Source organism: Hippopotamus amphibius, chromosome 6 (genome assembly GCF_030028045.1).
Source record: "Hippopotamus amphibius kiboko isolate mHipAmp2 chromosome 6, mHipAmp2.hap2, whole genome shotgun sequence".
Classification (NCBI taxonomy): domain Eukaryota; kingdom Metazoa; phylum Chordata; class Mammalia; order Artiodactyla; family Hippopotamidae; genus Hippopotamus; species Hippopotamus amphibius.
Window position 1 is genome coordinate 159,289,981 of NC_080191.1, and position 18,948 is coordinate 159,308,928.

Here is an 18,948-nt window from a genome sequence, read left to right on the forward strand (position 1 = left end):
AGTCAGATTTGGAATATAAAAATCTAATAAATAAAAACCAAAATAAATGAAGAAACCAAACCAAACCAAAACAAACATGTAGATATAGACAACAGAGTAGTGGTTACCACAAGGGAAGCAGTAAGGGGAAGGGAGGGCAAAATGGGTAAAGGGGATCAACTCTACAGTGACAGATGGAAGCTAAATTTTTGGCTGTGAGCACACTATAGAATAGAGTATACAGAAGTAAAAATACAATGTTGTATATATAAACTTATGTTATAAATCAGTTACCTCAATAAAAATAAATAAAAACAAAATTTAAAAAAAGAATTGATTGAACTCATAAGATATGAAAGAATCAGGCAGATGTTATCATTGGTTCAAAAGTAAAGAAACACAAATTTATATGGAGAAAAGATATTGAACTGCAAAAAAAGGGCAATTTTTCAACAAGAGGGAGAGAGAAGTCCACTGCAACTCTATAGGACGAGACTGAGTTTGCATTTTGACAATGTTGAACTTTACCTGAGCCCTGTGTTCCCAGTCCCAGAAAACAACAATGGTTAAGAAGCCCACCTCCCAAACTCTTCTCTCCTTTGTCCTGTATCCCATCAGGCCAGACAGACAGGATTTAGTCCCCTTCTACTGCAGCAAAGATTTTCCATAAATCACATTCTTCTGGGAGGAGCATTTGCCCTCCCCTAGGTCTATAACAGCAGAAGGGTTACAGAGGGAACTGATTTATGGGGCTGCAGGGAGATAGATATACGTGTGCTGGGAGGGAACAGTGAGGACTGAAAATTTCATAAGTTTAATGTTTTTAGACGTTTCTCCGTTACACATGATAATTGTCTTGAAGTATTTGAAAGCTGTGATGCTGAAGACAGAATTAACTTATTCTTCATTTTCTATTAGGCAAAAATTACACTGGTGGTGTAAGTTACAAGAACGCAAATTTGGATTAAAAAAAAAACTTTTAAGTGACCGGATATTTTGTTCAAAGATGGAATAGGATAATCTAAGAAGTAATGGGCAGCATCATTGGAAGTATTAATATTAAACCACACAAGGTTGGATGACCATTGATCAAAGATACACAGGGAAAAACTACATTGGCTGAAAGATTGTAATAAATGATCTCAAAATTACTGAAATATAAAGATTCTCATTTTGTTTTCAGAATGAGATTTTTATCATACACTTTCTGACATCATTAGCACCCAGACTGCAGACTGACATGTCTTTGAGCTGGCCATCTGTGATGTGAAAACAGTCATTTTGAGTGGCGGCCTAGGCATTTTTAAAAATGTTAATTTAATTTAATTTATTTATGTATTTATTTTACTTTTAATTATTTATTTATTTATTTTTGGCTGCATCAAGTCTTCATTGTGGCACGCGGGATCTTTGTTGTAGCATGTAAGATCTTTTATCATGGCGCACAGCTCTTCACTGTGGTGCAAGGGCTTCTCTCTAGTTGTAGTGTGAGCGTTTTCTCTTCTCTAGTTGTGGCACATGGGCTCCAGAGTGCATGGGCTCTGTAGTCTGCGGCATATAGGCTCTTTAGTTGAGGCGTGTGGGCTTAGCTGTCCCACGGCATGTGGGATCTTAGTTCCCCCACCGGGGATCGAACCTGCATTGCAGGATGGATTCTTTACCACTGGACCACCAGGGAAGTCCCGCTGCCTATGCACTTTACAGTAAGACAACCCTGCTCACACCCAGAGTTTGGACATTTAGATAAGGACCCAAGCTTAGGATTCCCACCACGCCTTTCCCCAGGCACTTCTAAAAATGACCAGAGTTGAATCTGTGAAAAATTAGTGACTTCTGCCCCAACCATCTTATAAGTAATAGGTGCTTGCCACCCTGCTCTTATCTCCTACTCACCTGTGACCTGGAAGGGAGGACAGCCCTTCCTCGACTCATTACACCCTTCCTTGTTCTGGAATTTGTAAGTAATACACCTTGCAGCTTTACTTCCTTTGTGTGAGTGCACTGAAACCAAGACTTCAATCAAAATGGCCCCAGGGGTTTTCACTTCCCTAAAGTGGGAGCTCAAATGCAAAGGGAGCAGCTACTTGCTGACCAGAGTGGATGGTTTGATCTCCTCATTCAGCAGGTCATAATCTACATATTCTTAACACACCAGCTCTGGGTTTTCCAACATGCCATCTACTACTCCCCCAATCTCAGAATCTAAAATGCAGCCAAAGACTTGGGGCCAGAGGTGAGGGGGAAGGTCATATGCAAGGAACTGAAACATCTAGCTTGTTTCACATATTGGTATGGAGTCTGAATTTACATTAATCATATGATGCATGATTTGTAAGAATTCACACACACACACACACACACACACACACGGCTTAGACCTGGTAAACCCCCCCAAGGCCAAGACAGAGGCAAATGAAAATTTTCTCTGTAGGGAAGCTTCACAACCCAAGGCACATGAAACACCCACTGAAATAATCTCATAATGAAGATGAATTTACAATCAAGAATTACAAATCACATGAGGAAACAAACCACAATGAGACAAAGTTAGCAAAACTGTTAGCATACCAAGAACTAGATGTAATGATGCAATCTGAAATTGTAAAATAAATATGTTCTGTCAAAAGAAAATTCAGAACTTTACTGGATGTGAATATTTCATTGAGCAAGAAACAAACTGAGAACAGGGAGACCTCCAACCAAAAGTGGTTAGGAAGCTTCGCCCTCAGCAGTTACAGCTCAGTTTATAAAGCACGAATAAGTACATTGTTTTTTATTGTGATTGGTTACTAGAAACTTACATTCTTTGTCACTGCATAAGCTTGCAGTGTTTATAGTTGATTAGCTAGGAAACTGTAAGGTCACATTGACATGAAGAAAGCTTACATTTCATTTAACACCAAAGTTGGCATCTCAGAGAAATCACAACCGTTTTAAATTTTGATTATGTGACTATGAGTGTTTGGTCTAGGGGCATATTCAAATTGTGACCTCTGTTTTGGTTTTTCTTTAAAAGTTTCAAATAATAAAATATTTTAAAGGATTGAAAACCAAAATGAAAGAACAGAGTAGTAGAAAGGCACCAAAAGAAAGGAGGAAAGAAAAAAGAAATTGATTTCTTAAAGAACCAAATAGAACTTCTAGAAATGAAAACCATAATCATTGAAACTGAAAACTCAGTAGACAAATTAGATGGTAGTTTAAACACAGCTGAGAGGAGAATTTGCTACCCAGAAGCTAGTTCTGAGGAAATCACAAGGGACACAGAGAGATGGAAAATGGGAAAGAGATATGGTAGGCAGAATAATGGTCCCCCAAAGATGTCCACATCCTAATCTCTAAAACTTATAAATATGTTGGGTTACATGGAAAGTGGCGGGGGTGGGGGGGGGTGCGGATTAAGGTTGCAGATGGATTTAGGTTGCTAATCAACTGGCCTTGAGACAGGAAGATTAGCCTGGATTATCCAGGTGGACCCATTGTAATCCCAAGGGTTCTTACAAGTGGAACAGCATTAGAAAGATAGAAATGGCCCAATGTTCTGGTTCTAAAGACAGAGAAATGGGACCCTGAACCAAGAATGAAGACAGCCTATAAAACCTGGAAAATATAAGGAAATGTCTCCTTAGAGTCTCCAGAAAGAATGCACCCCACACCAAAACATTGATTTTAGCCCAGTGAGACTAATTTCAGATTTCTGGCCTACAGAACTGTAAAATAATAAATATTTTTTTAAGCCAGTAAATTTGTGATTTGTTACAAAATCAATAGGAAACTAATACAAGAGGTTAAGAGAGAGAAGGAATGGCCCAACATGTCTAATAAGAGAAAGAACAGAAAAAATACGTTTTTTAATAACTGAGAATTTTCCAGAATTAAGGACTGAGTGATCACACCAAGATCTGAATATAGCAAATATCAACCAATCCACAACCATACAGGTTGTAGTGAAACATCTGACAGAGAAAGTCTTAAAAGCAAACTGAACCTCAAGTATGAGCAAAGACAAGACAACCAGAACTCTCCAGGGAGGTTACAAATGTCAGCTGTCAGCCAATCCTATCAGTGTTCACAGTTAGACTCTAGGTGTGGCCTGTGCTCTTTTAATCTGGGAATTCTTGGGTCCTGGTACATGCTCATAGGAGAATTTAGACAAAGAAGATGGAAGGAATCTGGTTCCACAGGGAGGTACTCCCCTTCTACCTTGTTCTCAGTCTTCTGCTTCCAGGTAAGAAATGGGAAACACAGGGAAAGAAGCAAGGACCCTCTCTGGTAAGAACACCTAGGACCCGCTTTCAAATTTCCAACTTCTAGAGATTAGCTAAAATGGGCATAGTTATTTTATAACTATGTTACCATAATGCCCAAACAGACTCTCCTTCTCTAAAAGATAGAAGATCCCCTTCCAGTGACGTGCCGCATAAGTAGTCTACTTTTTCTTTCATGAACCATCCCCAATTGTCTTCTCTTCCATTTAGCCTCCATGACCATACATCTTTCTACACACAGGTATAATTTTCTCTCCCTATAGCTATCAAACCCACCCCACTGTAGCAAAGTGCCCACTTTCAGCTATAATTTCCCTACTCATTACTAGATCCAAGTGCTCTAGGTTAAGTAAGATGCCAGAAAGCAGCAGGTGGAGAGTAAAGCTACAGTGTGCTTCTCTTCCAGGGAGTTAACATGGTCTACTTGGAAAGAACATGGGATTTAGCGACAGACAGATCTGGGTTTGAATCTTGGTCCATCACTTGGCTATTTGTGTAAACTTGGGTAAATTGCTTGACTTCTCAGAGCTCCAGTTTCCTCATCTGTAAAATAGGGCCACCTTGCAGGGTTGTGAGGATTCAATGAAAGAGATAACACAGTGCCTGGCATTTGACAGGTGCCAATAAATGGCAACTCACCCCCTCAGGCTGTCGTGTGACTTCTGGATATTGGGGAGGTGTTGGGGGATGAAAAATATAGTTTCCAACTGATAGAGTCTTGGGAAGATTCAGGGAGGAGAGGACTGAGCCAGAGGTGCTTTAGAGGCCAGTACAAGGAAGAGGCACAAATTGTACATCTGGTCTAGGCAGTAGAAAACATGATAAACGCTCCTCTGATCACTCACAGTGACTGACAAATGAATATTCATTGCTCACAGAATGAGTCAAGGATTTGCCTGGAGAGCACAGTCACTTTGAGAAAGGATAAGGCTTGATGTCCTTGGCACAGAGGTCATCAACCATCTTTCTCATTCCAGGTTGCTACTCCTCTAATGAATTTCCACCAGTAGAATATTAGAATCTTAATTCGAACAAAGGGGAAGGCAACACCTCAAAAACTCAAACTAGAAAGCTGATATAGGGTTGAGTGGCAAAATAGGGAGAAGTAAGGTTGGGGCAGTTAAGGTGAAACAGATGTGTTCTCTCTGGGGCCCCAGGAATGTAATCCTATCTGATGGCTATTGCTGCCCCAGGGTTCAGTTTGCGTATAGATCTGGGCATGCTTTGCACGGAGACAGAAACATTACCAAGGAGGCAGGAGCCCTAACTCAGCTTACCACATTAGCTTCCATCATTTGCCTTCCAGCCCATCCCATCCTCCCTGGCCTTGGTGGGACGCGCCCAGCATCTGGATCACGGTGATCCTCTTCCCCCATTCTCCATCTCATCCCTGGGGGTGTATGGTACAGCAGCATCAGACAAACACGGGCTCAGATCGTGCCCAGTTTCTGCCTCTTATTATCTATTTGACCTCAGAATTTACTTCCTCTTATTGCACCTCAGTTGACTCATTTATTATATGAGGATAAAAATAGTTTCTACCTGATAGGGGCTTGGGAGGATTAAATGAGGTAATCCATTTAAGGAGATTAGATTACACCTGGCACATTGTCAATGCTCAGTGAATGTGAGATATCATTTTTTGTTTGTTTGTTTTATTTATTATTTTTTGGGGGGTACACCAAGTTCAATCATCTGTTTTTTTTTTTTTCTTTTTTTTTTTTATTATTTTTTTGGGGGGTACACCAAGTTCAATCATCTGTTTTTATACACATATCCCCGTATTCCCTCCCTTCCTTGACTCCCACCCTCCTCGAGTCCCCCCCACCCTCCCCGCCCCAGTCCTCTAAGGCATCTTCCATCCTCGAGTTGGACTCCCTTTGTTATACAACAACTTCCCACTGACTATCTGTTTTACAGTTGGTAATATATATATGTCTGTGCTACTCTCTCGCTTCGTCTCAGCTTCCCCTTCACCCCCCGCCCCCTCCCAAACCTCGAGTTCTCCAGTCCATTCTCTGTATCCGCGTCCTTGTTCTTGTCACTGAGTTCATCATTAATATCACAGGCTATCCCCAAGCTCTTGCCCTGGGACCCAACATAGAGAACACAAGAGTTCTCTCCCAATTCTCACACATTCTGTGTCGACTACAGGAAGGGGCAGTACTCTCACCACCAGTTGCTCAGGGTTTGGTCAGCACGGGGTGTATACCACTGCTCTGGATTCAGTGTTTCACAGGAAGGCCTTCCATCCAGTCACCAATTTCAGCATCCCCACCCTGGTCAACATCTCCTTCACTATGTCTGCCATCCTAGATGTGGTGAGTACTGACTCCTCTAGCCCTCCTTAGTATCCTCAATCTTTTCCTAGCCGCTGGCAAGGCAGCCTCCAAAGCTCTTAACCACACCGTGGCCTCCTCCATCATTCCTATATGGCATTTGCCCCATGGGGATCTCAGAGAAGCTCTGTCCAGTTCAGCAGGATGAGGTATAACAGCGCAAGGAGGATCATTTCTTTTCTTCTAACCCAGTGATTCTCTTCCCTGGCTGTACACCAGTATACAGGCTCCACTTCCAGAGCTTCTGACTGGATGGAAACTAAGCATCAGTATTTTTTAAGCTCCTCAAGTGATACTAAGATAGAGCCAGGGTTGAGAAGCACTACTCTAATCCAATCCTGCCGTGAACAGTCCTGCCCATGCCTGACACTTCTGTTTTGATCAAGATTTTGTCCTTGACCTATAATGTTGGATTTGATCATAGCACAACTTTTATATACCTTGGGGGTTGATAAACAAAAATGGGCAGTGGGTGGGATGGACAGTCTTCTTACCAGCAACATGCTGGAAACAGGAAATTCTTTTGGCAGGATGAACAGCTACGGCTCTTGTCATCATTTCTGTGGCTGGAAATGGTAAGGCCAACACTGTTTATTCTCTCCCTTTGTTTACAGTCAGAATGGATTTTAAACAAAGGTATAACGATTATGACCCTCTATGTACCCAAGAATATAGCTTTGAAACACATGAGGGAGAAACCGAAAAATCCACAATCATGGTGAAAGGCATCAATAAACTGTTTTCAAAAATCAAGTCAAGGCTTCCCTGGTAGCACAGTGGTTAAGAATCCGCCTGCCAATGCAGGGGACATGGGTTTGATCCCTGCTCCAGGAAGATCCCACATGCAGCGGAGCAACTAAGCCCATGTGCCACAACTATTGAGCCTGCGCTTTAGAGCCTGTGAGCCACAACTATTGAGCCCATGTGCCGCAACTACTGAAGCCCATGCACCTGGAGCCTGTGCTCTGCAACAAGAGAATCCATGGCAATGAGGAGCCCGCGCACCACAACAAAGAGTAGCCCCCACTTGCCGCAACTAGACAAAGACCATGTGAAGCAATGAAGACCCAACACAGCCAGTAAGTAAGTAAGTAAGTAAATAAATAAATAAATAAATAAAATTTTTTTAAAAATCAAGTCAAAAAAGAATAAACATATAGTGATTTTTAAGAAACTTGATTTAATAAACATATCAAACTTTGTACCAATGAACATGCATAATCTTTTCTGACACAATGGAAAATTCCCCCAAACTGACCATATTTTTGGCCACAAAGAGGGAAAGGAAGGAAAGCAAAAATTATCTAGACCATAATTTCTGCCTATAATACAAGAAAATAGAAACTACAAAGGATAGCCCCCACCCCCAAAACCTTATTTCTTAGGAATTTAAACTTAAACTTCTAAATATGTTGGACTAAAGAGAAAATAAAACAACTAAGTAGAAATTAGAATAATGAGCACTACATACAAAAGTCTATGAAATGTAGCCAAAGTATCAATATAACTCAATGGAAAATTTCTATCTTAAGCTCTTTAATTAGAAAACGAAGGGGGAAAATGAAAGTAAATGAATTCAGTTTCCAACTTGAAAAGCCTGCTTGAAAGGAAGGAGAGAGGAGGGGAAGAATAGTCACCATCACCTAACCTTGCTCTCAAAGTGTGGTTCCCAGATGGGCAGCACTGGCTGATTGCACCACCTACAAGCTTAGAAATGCACTTCATCTTGGGCCCCACCTAGCATGACTAACAATCCCAGCATGCCCAAGACTGAGAAATTCTCAGCACACAGAACTCTGCTAAATCCAGGAAAGTCTCAGTAGGTGGGGTGAGTTAGTCACCCCACCTACTGAATCAGAATCTGCATTTCAACACAGTCCCGAGGTGTGACATATGCATAGTGAGGTTTGAGAAGTGCTGATCTGGTACACATTTTTATGTAATGTGCATAGAGCCCTCTGTTCTGGCTGTGATTCCACAAACTGCAGCTGCTGAGGTTGTAAATGCCCTGAGATTAGACAAGGCCCGCAGCCTACGAAACTGGATAATCCTTGAAAACAGTTTCCAGAGAAGGTTGCCAGCTTTGGAAAGGAGAGCTTGGAAAGGTCATCCCAGAGACAAGAAAGGATGGTGCCCGGCACCTGCCAAGGAGAGGAAGACCACTAAGTCTCTTGGCTTCATAGAACCCAAGGGCTTGTTCAAGGTGTCCTTGCAGTAGAGACTGGTGGAAGGGGCCTGGAAGACAGCTGAAACCATGCTAGAGACTAATACATAATACCTATACACAGCATTACAGTCCACAAAATCCTTTCACATGCCTTATTTCACTAAATTCCACTACTACCCTTATTTCACACTAAGTCTAGCTCAGAGAGGCTGAGCTACTGATCTTTCAACTCTGAATCTCATTCCTTCTACAGAAATTAGAGGATTTCTCTGATCACCAGTAATTTCCCAAAGAAGTGGAAAAGCACAAGGGTCAAAGTTTATGATGAAATGGACACAAGGAGCTTCAATTCTATCTGTAACTCTAATTTCTTGAAAAAAGCCAAGATACATTTATCAGAATACTGACTCCACAAAGTTGGGAGTTACATAGACAGATGTTTGTTATATGATTTTATATACTTTTCTGTGTGCTTGAAATACTTTATAACTTCTTTTTTGTGTGATAATTCAATTATCTTTATTAAAAAGATTTATTTATTTGGCTGCATCAGGTCTTAGTTGCATATAACTTTTTTTTTTTTTTTTTGGCATGGTTCTTTTCAGTTTATTGCATGAAGGAGTTACACTAGTCCGAGTTAAAAGACCCCAAATGGTTACATGATACAAGCTGTGAGGTTTTTAAACTTGTAACAAGGGACAGAAGGGAAATTCTACTCATTGCAAGGAAATCCTCACTTAAGCTTCTGTGAGCCAAAAGCACTTAAAACCCATGAACCTTCAGCTGGTGGTCCTTAGCCAGTCTAATCTCTACGAGAAACTGGCATATGTTCTTGCGCTGGTCACCCTGTAGCTGAATTACTTCTCCATATTCTGGATGCTCAATTACAGTACGATTGCAGGCAAATTTCTTCTAAACGCCTTCACTAGTTTCTTTCTATCGTAATCATCAGCGATCCCTTGGACAGTAGTAAGGGGTCTTCCTGTCGTTTGTTTGTTGAATTCTTATATGGATATAATCCTCAGTGCCTAGGAAGCAGATCATCACCCTTACTTGCATCAGCAAGGGAGTCCAAAGAGTGGAGATTCTGGATAGCAGACACAAGATGTGATTCCTTTTCCTCTGGTGGAAACGGCCTGCAGATGGTGGCGGCTGGAGAAGGTGGGCGGGGGGTAGGGGGTATTGGGAAGCGAGGGGGCTCAAGGGGGAGGCTGCTGAGTCCTCGGTGGTGGCTCAGTGACTGGGGCCAACTTCTTTTTTAAGAAAAACAAAAAGGCAGAGAAAATAACCCTGATTCATGTCAGGTTCTCATCTCTCCTTCACCTGGGCTCTAGGTCTGGGACAACCCACGTATCAGATGGAACCCAGAGGAATGTGGGGGCATCACGAAGATCAGTGTGGCAACCAAGAACCTGGGGCTCTGAGACATTTTCATCACTGAGTTGTGCGTATTAAGGGCTGAGGAAAGCCAGAGGGAAGGCCCACCTCCTGGCAACAACAAAGTTCACAATCTACCAAAGGCCATTATAAGCGGTCTTACACGGCAGAGAAATGAGCAGATAGGTAAGATCTCAGAGTGATATCAGACCAATGAGGAAGGCAGAGTCAGAAACAGTCACTACTATTCCAGGCAGCCTCAGAACCCCGTATTCAATTCCCTTCCTCTCCTCCCCACCAGGTGGCCATCAGGTGCAGACCCAAACTCTACAACATAAACCTCCTGGTGCCTAGTAGCTTTCTGGTCACCATTGACGCCCTCAGCTTCTACCTGCTGGCAGAAAGCAAGAACCGTGCCCCATTCAAGATAACTCTTCTGCTGGGTTACAGCGTCTCCCTGCTCACGATGAGTGACTTACTCACCACCAGCGGCACCCCCTCCCCCCCATCAGTATGGCCCCTCCAGCCCTTGAGAAGAGAAGGGTGGGAAGGACTGACTGAACTAGCTCAGGGAAGGGAGATATACTGGGCAAAAGAGGCTGTGCTTCCCAGGGTAGGATTGGAAGAGGGGAAAGAAGTCCTGGCTGGTGCCTCTGGCCCTCAGGCAGGCCCAACTTCCCTCCAGGTGTCTACTTTGCCCTGTGTCTGTCACTGATGGTGGTCAGCCTGATGGGGACCATCTTCATCACCTACCTGCTGCACCTGGCCACCACACAGCCCTCCCACCCATGCCTCGCTGGCTCTATTCCCTGCTTCCACACTGCGCCAGCCCAAGAAAATGCTGCCCGGCTGCACCACAGAAGGGAAACGCAGGCTGGGCCTCAGCCCTGCCCACCTGCCTGGTGAGGGAAATCAGCACCGCGCATGCTTCCTCTTCCATCACCTCCACTTCTCTGCTCCTGCCTCCTTTCCTGTCCCCACAACCCCCCAGCTGAACTCGGCGACCCATGGCTAAGTCTCTGTCTCTCCGTAGGTGTGAAGGAGCCCGTGGAGTTGGTGGGGAAGGTGCCAGGTCCCAGAGAGGCAGAGCTAAATTGGTGCCCCGGGTCAGCAAGGGCCCAGCAGGAAGACAAAGCTCAGAAGCAGCACTTGGTCAGCCTGTGGGTACAGTTCAGCCACATAATGGACACCCAGCTCTTCTGCCTCTACCTGCTCTTCATGGCCACCTCCATTGTCACTTTCAACGTCCTCTGGAATACCTAGGCATGACATCTATCTGCTCCTATATATCTAGCCCAGAGCTGCTTCTGGCCTCCATGGGTCAGCCAGGACTTCACCCTTATTGGGTACCGACTGTTATGGCCTCAAAGATTACCAAGTTTCCTGCTACATTCCAAGCCTCTCAATCCAGCTCCACCGATCAGTCTCAACTCAACTACAGTTCCAACAAGAGGAACAATTCCTCTTGTTCGTGCATTCTGTTGGCTTCCCTCAGCCCTCCCATGTGGTGCTAGGCTCCTCTTTATGTCTTTGGCATAGCAGTCCTACCTCCCCTGCCTGCTTAACTTGCCCCGATACATCATTTTGCAGAGAACTCTGGCTCTTTGTCATGTTTTGGGGTAAAAAGTTAACTATCAGGACTGATAGTTTCAAAATGTCATCCGTGCATCCCTCTACCTGTGATAAAGCTTTGATGACAACCCAATGTGACAAATGTCCTGTCTGAGAAGTTTTCATTCTCTTAGGCATTTTTAAAGATGTATTTCTTACTCGTAAGTCCTTTTATTCATCTTTTTCATTATCTTTGTTCTAATTTCATCTTAATACTCTCCTAATTTATTCTGTTTATTTTATTCTTTTATTTTCTAAGTTGAATCCTCAATTAAGGTATTCTTAGTCTTTCTATAAATTTTACTCTGACATAGTTTGAGCTGCATCCTATGGGTTTTAGAATGAAGTGTTCTCCTCTTTATTACTTCCTGGACAGTTCACAATTTCAGTTTTTATTTTCTCCTTGATCTAAAACCTATTTAGGAGAGTGTTTCTTATATCCGTGGATATGTGGGTTTTGTTATTGTTATCTTTTCATTGTTAAAGCATGGCCTTTAAATCAGAAACTTTTTGCATTTATAAAGTTTCTTTCTGGCCAGATTCACAATTGATTTTGTAACTTTTTCAGGACCAGACACAGCCAAATAAATAAGTAAATAAATATATTTTTTAAAGTATACATTCCCTATTTATATGTACATCTGTAAATAGAGCTTATTGATTGGATTATTCAAATCTTCTCTGTGTGTGCTAAGGGTATTTTATTCAAGTTCTCTGAGTAGTTGCAGTTTTTCTTTTATACACTTGACTGCTACCTCATATGATGCATAGAAGTGTATGGTTATTATATATACATTATTAATAAGAAAAAATACCAAATTGTACACTTTAAATATATGCAGTTTATTGTGTCAATTGTATCTCAATAAAAGTTCTTAAAGAAAAAAATTTTAAAAATAAAATACAATTAAAAAAAAAAAAGGCTAGGGACATATACTCCCTTAGAGCTTCAAGAAGGAAGGAATGCAGGCGCCGAAGCGGGGCCACCGGGACTGAGCAAGCAACAGACGCACCACCCGCCGACACCGCCGCCGCTTGGGGCCCGCACAGACCCTGTGCCTGAGTGTAGAATGAGCCAAGGAGACTCATTCTGCAGCCATTCCACATGCAGCAGAAGATATTCAAGGAGATGACAGATGGATGTCTCAGCACAACAGGTTTGTCCTGGACTGCAAAGGCAAAGAGCCGGATGTCCTGTTCGTGGGGGACTCCATGGTGCAGTTGATGCAGCAGTATGAGATATGGCGAGAACTTTTTTCCCCACTTCATGCACTGAATTTTGGAATTGGGGGAGAAACAACAAGACATGTTTTATGGAGACTAAAGAATGGAGAACTGGAGAATGTTAAACCTAAGGTCATTGTTGTCTGGATAGGACAAACAACCATGAAAATACAGCAGAGGAAGTAGCAGGTGGAATCGAGGCCATCGTACAACTTATCAACACAAGGCAGCCACAGCCCAAAATCATTGTACTGGGTTCGTTACCTCGAGGTGAGAAGCCCAACCCTCTGAGGCAAAAGAATGCCAAGGTGAACCAGCTCCTCAAGGTTTCCCTGCCGAAGCTTGTCAATGTTCAGCTCCTGGATACAGATGGGGCTTCGGGCACTCGGATGGTGCCATCTCCTGTCACGACATGTTTGATTTTCTGCATGTCACAGGAGGCGGCTACGCAAAGATCTGCAAACCCCTCCATGAACTGATCATGCAGTTGTTGGAGGAAACACCTGAGGAAAAACAAACCACCATTGCCTGACTGGCTCCCATCAGTGTTAACAGCGTCCCAGCTTCCTCAGATCAGTTATATCACTGGCACTACAGAATCCTTCTCTTTCTTAAGGCACTTTGCATTGTAGAATGTTCTTTGATGGTCATATCTAGTCTTTGAAGAGGAGAAGGGATTTAAACTGGTCCTGTACATAGAAGGTTTGCTGACACAGGAGAAAAATTAGCCAAGGAAGATGGTTGTTTAAATTCATTTGAAACCAGAAGGGGATTTTTAGTTATATGTGTGACACATTCATTGAATTATCACTGTTTTTCCTAGGACAACATCAAACCTAAGTACTGAACAAAATGAAGATTCTTTTCTTGGCCTTTCTTTCTATGGATTATGTCACATATAATAATGATTAGACTCACACCTACTTGGCTTTAAAACAGATGTTTTTCCAGTTTTTAAAGTTCATAATTTAGCCTTTTGTTTTTTATTTTGCTTTACTTATGCATATTCTCAATGTTATAGCAACATATAGCATCAGATTGAACAGGCTTGTCATTCAAATACAGGAGATGCTATAGTTACAAGTGAATTTGTTCCACTCTGTTAATCTTTCTCATGCTTAGCAGTGAAAAATAGGTTTTGCCCCATTTGGGGGACTCTATGGAGGGTATTATTTTCATGCTGCTGAATATCATGTCTGTAATAGACCCATGCATGTAATAGACCCATGCTGAATATCATGTCTGTAATAGACCCATCCTCTATTCCCCCTCATCCCCTCTTTTTTTTGTGGGGGGGGTCCTTGTTGACATTACAAGCTTTTAATACGTTTTGACCTAGGAGCTCTGTTGTTGGAAGTAGAAGTCCCCAGCCAAGTCACTCTCATGATGATATTACTGATGTGTAACTCATTCCTGTGTGGTGTTGTGTTCTATAGAGTCTGTGTAGTGCTATCCATATTCAGAGTTCTGGTTTGTTTTGTTTCGTTTTTCCCTTAAAACCTGTTACAGTTTTCCTTCTTTTGGGGAAAAAAAAAATCAGAACTCTATTTCCCACTCTGTAAGCCTTGACTTTATTTCAAGTTTTATAGTATTTTAAGGTGTATATTTTATTTTTTATTGGCTTAAATTATTACCAGTCCAGAAAAATCTGGCCTCTTCTCATGGGGAAACAGCAAAACTTCTCTTCAGAATAGACATTCTACTTGATCCTACTGTTTTAGTAAAAAAGAACTAGGTTTGTTTAACCTTCAGGATTTCTCCTTAATATATCTTCAACTGAGAATTTCTTTCAAGAGAGCTCTTTACAGTCTTAATGGTTTGTTGAGCTACAAGAACTGCCATTTAAAAAATAATAGGACAACAGGTAGTTAATTGTTTAACATACCTATGGGATATGTACAAACTGGATCTACAAACACATACTTTAAACTGGACCAGGTGGATACTGAAGTAACCTATCAAAATGTGCTCTGCAGTGATTCTGCTAAACGTTCAAGTTCAGTAACTAAGGCATATGCTTCATACTCTGCTTGCAAGGCACATGGCATTGCTTTTGTGTGTTGGAGGGGGACGGACCTGTGGTTTGCGCTAAGAGCCACTTTTGATTGAAAAGGATAGAACTTGGGCTGATTTTTTTTTTTTTTTCTCTTCAAGGCTTTTTCTAGAAATTTTGTTTTTGGAGGGTTTTTTGTCTTTAAAAAACAAAACAAAACAAAACATGCTTTCTTGAATGTATCATGTCTTCATTAACAACCAAAAATATATGTGGGGTTTACTAAACTTGTTTACTATATTAAATTTTCCTTTTTATTTTTAGTAGCCCAGGTTCTTGAGTTTTTCAGGACAGATTTTTTTTTTCCTTAGCTGAGGTATAGTTCTAGGGAGAAGAATTAATTAAGCCACATTTTGTGTGTGAAAAGACAGTTTCCTGTCTAGGCCCTTTTCTATTGTCAGGGTGGGAGTATGGTCCAAACAAATCCCTAATATTAGGCTACTCCTGCAGCATGTGCTTTTAGCTTCTCTCTTGACTAAGGATCAAATACCCCTTTGTGAGCTGGCCTTCAGCTCCTCTGCTTCTGTATATAAACCTTGGATGTTACTACATTTTATATTTACCAGAGCTATTCGAGCAATAGTATTTGAACCACTAGCCTTTGAAATAAAAGTCCGCCCCACGGCTAACGTGCAGATACTGAGTCCACTTTCATTTCTTGCCAGCTTCCTTTGCACTGCTTCAGGCAGAAAGTGTTCATCGGTTTCTCTTTGATTGGCACCCCAGTTTGCTGCAGTGACAGAACTTAATGCTTAATCTGTGGATTTCATATATTATATATATATGAAATACACACACACATATATGAAGTGTAATGCACTGTCCAAGTGCAATGTCCTAGTTGTCCTTGTGATTAAGGGGCCAACTCTGCAGGCAGCCAGCAGAGGTGTTATTCTGTGTGTCTCCCAGCAAATTTTCATTCCTTTGCCTACCCATTCCCACACTAGATGCACCTGGTGGTGACACAGTAAAGACTTCTGCAGTCCCATCTTGAATGTGGCCGGTTGAAGATGTACTGCCAAGGGTGATTTAGGGCGTGCTGTTTTGCCACCCACATATTCTAGACTGCCGTGGGCAGTCCTCTGGCTACCACCTTGAGTCTATGTGGACATCTGTCTAAACCTGAATGTTTTGTCAAAAACCTTAACCCAACAAGACAAATCTTGAGTAGCTCATGCCCTGCTCTTAGGAATTCTGTCATTGTTTAAAAATAATGTTCAACTTTTTATTTTTCATATGTTTGACCTAGTCACTGTTTACAGTTGTATGCTAAAGCCTGAAATTCTGTCTGTGCTGCGGTGTATGAGCATCGCCAATTTTATATTTATTGCAGCGAAGAAGAAACTAAAGATACATGAAAATGAGGAGCATGGCTACACTCCTAAATCTGTGTGGGTGCATGTGGGAGAAGTGAGTTGGGGTCTCTTGAAAGGAGGCTTTTTGGAGTGGGGTCTCCCAGGCTTCTCCTTGGTGTTCCTGCTTGGGATCACTGCTACTAGTTGACTGGACCTCCCCAAAGGAAGTTTGTGATTCTGCTTTGGCAAAGTTTCATAGACTAGTAGATCTCATTCTGTTTTAGTGCATATTTCAATATAAATGTAAACATTTCACTCAAAAAAAAAAAAAAAAAAAGGAAGGAATGCAGCCCTGCTGACACCTTGATTTTTAAGACTTCTGAACTCTAGAACTGTAAGATAATTTGTTCTAAGCTGCTAAATTTGCAGTAATTAATTACAGCAGCACAAAGAAGCCAGTACACTTGATAATGCACAGCACATGGAATACAGTCAATAATATTGTAATAACCTTGTATGGTGACAAATACTACTGTGGTGGTCATTTTGTAATGCATAAAAATATCAAATCACTATGCTGTACACCTGAAACTAACATAATATTGTAAGTTAACTACACTTCAAGTAATTAAAAGAAAAAAAAAGTGTATGGTTATTGTATCTCTTTTGTGAATTGTACCTGATTTATTTTTTTCATTTTTTTTTTAATTTTTGGCTGCCTTGGGTCTTTGTTGCTGTGGGCGGGCTTTCTCTAGTTGTGGCGAGCGGGAGCTACTCTTTGTGTTAGTGCGCAGGCTTCTCATTGCAGTGGCTTCTCTTGTTGTGGAGCACAGGCTCTAGGCACGGGGGCCTCAGTAGTTGCAGAACACGGGCTCAGTAGTTATGGCTCACAGGCTCTAGAGAGCAGGCTCAGTACTTGTGGCGCACAGGCTTAGTTTCTCCGCAGCATGTGGGATCTTCCCGGACCAGGAATTGAACCCGTGTCCCCTGCACTGGCAGGCAGTTTTTTATTTTGTTTTTTAATTTTATTTATTTATTTATTTATTTATTTATTGGCTGTGTTGGGTCTTCGTTGCTGCACATGGGCTTTCTCTAGTTGTGCCGAGCGGGGGCTACTCTTCTTTCCGGTGCGCGGGCTCCTCATTGCCGTGGCTTCTCCTGTTGCGGAGCACAGGCTCTAGGCGCATGGGCTTCAGTAGCTGTGGTACGTGGGCTCAATAGTTGTGGCTCACGGGCTCTAAAGCACAGGCTCAATAGTTGTGGCGTGTGAGCTTAGTTGCTCTGTGGCATGTGGGATCTCCCGAGACCAGGGCTTGAGCCCGTGTCCCCTGCATTGGCAGGCGGATTCCTAACCACTGTGACACCAGGAAAGTCCCTGTACCTGATTTTATCCTTAAATAAAAACATCATTATTTGTTCTGTTCAATGTGTTCTGAACTTCATTTCCATTTGTATGACAATAATCTTGCCACTCTTGTTTTGCCTGTTATCTTTGCATATTTATTTTATTAATTCTTGGTTAATTTTGGAAAGGTATTATACATACAAGGTAGAAATATTAAAAGGTGTAATAGAGTAAAACATGTCTCCCTTCTATATTTGTTTCCAGCCACCTACTACCCCATTTTCTTGTGTATCTTTCAGGGTACTTATTTTCCATCTTTCTTCATCACTTTGTTTTCGGTGCATTTTATGTAAACAACATAAAGCTGCATTTTATTTAATTCAATATTGTCTTTTGATAGGTGAATTCAGCCTTGTTTACATTTAGAAAAAATACAGTTGGTTTTATTTCTTCCATACATTTTATGTTTACAATTTATATTCCCTCGTGTTGCTTTCTCAATTTTCCATTCCCTTACTTTTGTTGGCTTGCTCTAATTTCTATTAATTCTTTTTCCTCCTATAAATTCGAAGTCCTATAATGCTTTTCATGATGATCCTCCTAACAGTTATAATTAGACCAACATATTTCCATTAATTTCCAAAACTAAATTATTATGCTGATCCCCCACCAAGATGTTTTATTTTAAGCAACACTCCTCTCCATCTAATCTTTTTCTGTTCTGGAGTTTCAGCTATTCACGGGTTAGCAGACATGTCCTCCAAACTCTTTTCCTTCATGCCCTTGTTTCTTTGTAGTTTGGCTTTGTGTTATAACCAATCTTCCAGACAACTAATTCAGTTCTCAGTAGTGACCATTTCTGTTCTTAGTTCATCTGTTGAATGTTTTAATTAAAAACACACTGTTTTTACTTTCATAAAGTCTTTTAAATGTTCTGATCGCATACCCTAAAAATTATTTCCTCTTTTTTATCTTTTCTACTTCAGTAGGAGCCTCTGAATATCCATCTTGGTCACTGAGATGGTTAATTTTATGTATCAACTTGGCTAGGCTATGGAACCTGTTGTCTGGTCAAACAATAGTCTGGATATTGCTGTGAAGGTATTTTTTAGATATGATTAACATTTACAATCAATAGACTTTAAATAAAGCAATTTACCCTCTATAATGTAGGTGGGCCTCATCCAATCAGTTGAAGATCATAAGAGCAAAGACTGATGTTTCTGATGAAGGAATTCTGCCTCCTGAGTGCAACATACTTGTCAATTATACCGCAATAAAGCAGAAATT

The 18,948-nt window shown here is 41.5% G+C and overlaps 1 protein-coding gene and 3 pseudogenes across 7 annotated transcripts in view; 2 read left to right on the forward strand and 2 right to left on the reverse strand.

Annotated features, from left to right (window-relative positions):
- The window catches only part of ABCC5 (ATP binding cassette subfamily C member 5), a 188,660-nt gene that overhangs the window by 155,336 nt on the left and 14,376 nt on the right, over nt 1-18,948 (reverse strand). The gene's annotated exons all lie outside the window — the stretch shown is intronic.
- Nucleotides 4,141-11,393, forward strand: LOC130855519 (5-hydroxytryptamine receptor 3E-like; annotated as a pseudogene).
- On the reverse strand, nt 9,439-10,052 carry LOC130855520 (eukaryotic translation initiation factor 1-like; annotated as a pseudogene).
- On the forward strand, nt 12,828-13,541 carry LOC130855797 (platelet-activating factor acetylhydrolase IB subunit alpha2-like; annotated as a pseudogene).